The 5,212-nt window shown below is 41.5% G+C and overlaps 1 pseudogene; it reads left to right on the top strand.

The window, feature by feature from the left end:
- The first annotated feature begins 4,035 nt into the window (after positions 1-4,035).
- Positions 4,036-4,644, top strand: LOC125085173 (ferritin heavy chain-like; annotated as a pseudogene).
- Positions 4,645-5,212: the final 568 nt, after the last annotated feature.

Below are 5,212 nucleotides of genomic sequence, written 5' to 3'. Positions count from 1 at the left end.
ATTTTATATATTGTGTTACTCAGGAATCTTATTTGCAAGTATTACATTCTGGCTGATTTAATCAGGAAATGAATGAATTGAAATTATATCAGCTGCTTGCAGAGTTGAGTCGCTACGAAGGTTGGAAATTGGTCAGGAACAGGGATACTATACCATACCCCAACCAGGGCCAGAGTCCTACAGCATGACTTGTCCAGCGGGGACTCTGCTTCTGATGTCCCTGAAAACCAGGCACAGTAGTTTACAAAAATTTCCACCAATGGCCCCAGATCCCAGATGTTATTCCCATACCTGTTATCCCTGATTTTCCCAGAAATGTACATTTCCTGCACTGCTATTGCCACCAGAATAAGTGCGAGTCATTTATCCACTATCCCTACTTCTTTGCAATTCTATCTTCTAGTTTATATACTTAGGTGGGTGTACTGATTGGTCAACTATGGAACAAGTGCCTGTAAGAGAGATGACAAAAGTGTCTATCCTTTTGCACTTCCAGGATGTGAATGGGGCTCTGCCAAGACTCAAAGGGCTGGAAGATAGGAGAGGCCAAATTATGTTCCTAAACTCCCCCAAAATTTCAGTAGCTTAAACAAAAAATATTTGTTTCTTTTTCTTTTCTCTTCTCTTCTTTTCTCTTTTCTTCTCTTCTCTTCTCTTCTCTTCTCCTCTCCTCCCTTTCCTTTCCTTTCTTTTCCTTTCCTCTTCCCCAATCAAACTACATATCTATAACTAGTTGCCTGTGACCTCTTCTCATTCTCACTCAAGGGACCTAGGATGACAGGACAGCCTCTGTGTGCAAAGCTAACAGACATGATAGCAAAGAGAGAGTGTGGTGAAACACACCAGTGCTTAAAGCTTCTAACTGGAAGTGACAGTGACATCCCTGCTTAAACTTTAGTGGCCTAAGCAAGCAACATGGCCACAGCCAAAGTCAAGAAGAAGTAGGGTATAGGGAAAGATAATTCTACCATGTGCTCAGAAAAAGAATCAGAAATACCTGATGGACAACACTAATGCTGAGTTGCCAAATATATAAAGGGGATTCAGGCATTAGGCAGTCAGAAACTGACAAACATCTATTATATATTAATGACAGTTAACGTTTATTGAGCCGTTACTGTGTTCAAGGCACTGCTGCTACCGAGTTGCCTTATATACCTTATCTCGTTGACTTGACTCTGGGATGGAGTTTTTAGCATTATTCTCATTTATTGATGAAGAATCTGAGTTTAGAGAGATTATGTGACTGGCTCAAGGTCACACAACAGGGAATAAGGAGCTTAGAGTTCAACCTATAATTATCAACAGCTATGAACAAAAGAAAAAAAAATTAAGAGTTTTTCCTGAATGGACAATAGCCACCCAGAGTGCAAAGAGACGGCTGAGGGTTCATACAGGAAATAAAGTGTTATATTCTTCAGCCTCCCACCTCTTATTCTTTCATTCCCTGCTCTTCTCTTTTTGCTTCTTGCCCTCTCCTAGCCTGTGAGCCTCTCCCAAGTCTCCTGCATGGAAGTTTTGATCATAAATTATGGAAGGAGAGGAGCCTGCACCACAAGCCAGAAACTCCGGGCTCTAATATCAGGCTTTGGAGAAGAAACAATTCTCAGCCACTCTGAGCTTCAGTCTTCTCAACTGTAAAATGGTCATAATAATCTTAAATTATAGGATTCTGGGAGAAATAAATTACAAAGAAGTACTTTCAAAAAAGCACATATTACATACAGAAAATATATTAGGAGGAAGATGATCTGATAAAGTCTGCAGCGATAAGCAATAAGATACATCTGAAGAAATGATTTTAAAAAGCATCAAAATCCAAAAGGATGAACAGCCAAAGAAATTCCTGGCCAATAGAAAGATATTTGGATGAATTATCCTTTTCAAACCTTTTTTGGAATAATATCAGACTAGTGCCCCTTGCAAGGCTTGTCTTGCTCTCCCAATATACCCTGGTATATGAGAGCCTCTCTAGCATAGTCCTTCCTAAATATAGACACCCCCCTCACCCTGCTATTTGAGAATAGAGTGTTCCTGGGGTGCCTGGGCAGCTCAGTGGGTTGAGATCCAACTCCTGATTTCAGCTCAGGTCATGATTTCAGGTCATGAGGTAGAGTTCCGTGTGGGGCCCTTGGGTTTTGGGGGATTCTGCTTGACATTCTCTCTCCCTCTCTCTTTCTCTTTGCTCCTTCCCCTTCTTCCTGCACATGCATGCTCTGTCAATCTCTCCCTCTCAAAAAAAGAAAGCAAGAAAGAGTGTTCCTATGAAACATAAGTAGAAATGGCTTAAAGCAAGGCGTATACCTCTTGGAAAAAGGTACTAACATAGGTTTTTCATAAATATGAAGTGAAAGTACTGTGAACTTTCAGGGGCAGGGGGTACCTGTAAATCAAATTCTTTATGCTTTTCCTTTTCTGACTCTCTGATGCATTCCAGGAAACAGTGACACCAAAAATGAGGTTATACCTTATTCATTTCACTGATAATGAGCAATCATCATGTGTGCCTTCTAGACAATATATTCCTTTTTTTTTATTTTATTTTTTATAAACATATAATATATTTTTTTCCCAGGGGTACAGGTCTGTGAATCGCCAGGTTTACACACTTCACAGCACATACCCTCCCCAATGTCCATAACCCCACCCCCCTCTCCCAACCCCCCTCCCCCCAGCAACCCTCAGTTTGTTTTGTAAGATTAAGAGTCACTTATGGTTTAGACAATATATTCTTAAAATGACTCTGTTCATTTGGGGTATGTCGTTGTGAAGTTAGGATTTCTACATTCTTTTACTTTGATCAGGTTAAGTGGATAGGAGAGGTCAATGTGGAATAAAAGTAAAAACACAGCTGAACAGAGGGAAAAGTAATGCTAATAATTGGAGAAAATGTCAGGGCCAACTAAAAGTTTCCATTAAAACATCTCCCATTACAATTTGTCTTGTGAGTGCTGTGGCTGACAGTGCCCTGGTCACTCCTTTGAGCATTTTCCATTAATTAGGATATTTTTCCATTGTGTAGATTAAAGGAGAACGGATCATAAGTATTCACATCCACAGCAGGTCTAAATTAACAATACAATGTTGTTGTTTTCAAAGCAGCTTTGTGCAAGGCAAACCCAGTGGTAGCAGATGGACATTTTCTGTTGCAAAGAGAGCTATGGGATATAGCTCTCTTTATATTTATTATAAAATAGTGATTCTGTTGCTTAAGAAATAGTGCACTTCATCCTTGCTTTACCAAAAAAAATTTAAAAAAAAAAGGAAAAGCATTTGTCCTCTGTCACTCATCTGAAAATTATCTTTGTTGTCATAAATAATAGAAAAGTAAGAAAAGGGAAGACCCAGATGGGAAATAGTCCTGAGCTTTCCGTTATTGTATGAATTACCTACTTTTGTTTCTTAGGCTGCATTTTTTCTTACGGTAGCATTAGTTTCCTGGGACACTGAATACCTTTCAGCGCTCAGCCACATCTCTACCAGATTGTATTCCCATCTCTATCAGATTTTATTTCTATTCCGATGTGTTTTTGAAACCCGTTGAAGAAGGTTAAATTGCTTTATCTTGCAAATCAGATGTAAGCGATTATGTAGTCTCAATATTTGGTTGTAGTTTATTCCCCTGCCCCTTCGGCCTGGATCACTGTTAGATGCCTCTAACTTATTTCTTTGTGGGTTTAGCTAGAACTTCTGGTCTTCAAAGAACACAATTTTAATTTTGTTTTGTAGGACTTTGGGACTCATTTTAGCCTCAATTATTTATAAATACTCTTGTCAACGTGTCAACTGGAGGCATTATTCACTTCTTCATTGATGAATTCTCATATCAAGAAGCTGATGAAGAGAGTCTCCGCTGAGAGTCGCCGCGGGTTCCTGCTTCAACAGTGCTTGGGCGGAACCGGCGCTCGTCCCCTCACCCTGGCCATCTCCACACAGTGCCCTCAGACTGCTCCAAGCCCGCCCTGTGGCCGCTCCAGCGACGAGCAGTCGCCACCCAGTCACCGCCCACCGCCGCTCGCCGCCCACCGCCGCCTCTCCTCAGCCGCCTCCATGACAACCGCGTCCCACTCACAAGTGCGTCATCAGGACTCAGGGGCCGCCATCAACCTCCAGATCAACCTGGAGCTCTATGCCTCCTACGTCTACCTGTCCATGTCTTACTGCTTTGACCACGGTGATGTGGCTTTGAAGAACTTGGCAAATATTTTCTTCACAAGTCTCATGAGGAGAGGGAACATGCTGAGAAACTGATGAAGCTGCAGAACCAACGAGATGGCCGAATCTTCCTTCAGGATATCAAGAAACCAGACGGTGATGATTGGGAGAATGGGCTGAATGCAATGGAGTGTGCATTACACTTGGAAAAGAGTGTGAATCAGTCACTACTGGAACTGCACAAACTGGCCACTGATAAAAATGACCCCCATTTGTGTGACTTTACTGAGACTCATTACCTGAATGAGCAGGTGAAATCCATCAAAGAATTGGGTGGCCACATAACCAATCTGTGCAAGATAGGGGCCCCCAAGTCTGGCATGGCAGAGTATCTCTTTGACAAGCACACCTTGGGAAACAGTGATAGTGAGAGCTAAGCCTTAGGCTGTCTTCCCAGAGCCACCTGGTCCCTGAGGCCATGCGTGCATGTTGGGGTTACCTCTACCCCAAGTACATCTACTTAACTTCTTTCATTTGTACCATTCCTTCAAATAAAGTAATTTGGTACCACCACCACCACCCCACAAAAAAGAAGCTGATGAAAAAAAGGCATTATTTTTAGAATGAGTTCCTCCAGATTTCACCTAAATATCTACAAAGGGGATAGCATGAAATTTGGTATCTCTGCTCCCAAGCATATGCAAGCATATGCAAGCAGAATTTCCCAAGTAAATATAGACAGCCTGAAAATTATCAAGACAGTAAGGTTACTCCAAAGAACGTCTCTTATCTATCCGCTGTGGTTGTGCCCCTTGGAATGGGTACATCTACTCTGCAACCTGCCTTCCTTGACATTGTCAGTGTGTGTTTGTGTTTCTGTGGGAAAAAAAATGATCAGAAGAAAGTCCTCTCTTGTACGTTTCTCTGTTGTCATTTCCTCTTGGTGTTACTTTCCCTCTCTTCTTCCTCTATAACTACTATCTGTAACTAACGAGACTTTCAAATGGGAACATCATATTTCTTACCTTTGTATTTATGTTTCTAGCTCTTAGTCTGG

This window comes from Lutra lutra, chromosome 1 (genome assembly GCF_902655055.1).
Source record: "Lutra lutra chromosome 1, mLutLut1.2, whole genome shotgun sequence".
In the NCBI taxonomy this organism is placed as follows: Eukaryota; Metazoa; Chordata; class Mammalia; order Carnivora; family Mustelidae; genus Lutra; species Lutra lutra.
The sequence above is the reverse complement of the archived record's forward strand: the minus strand, read 5'-3'. Positions and strand labels throughout refer to the sequence as shown.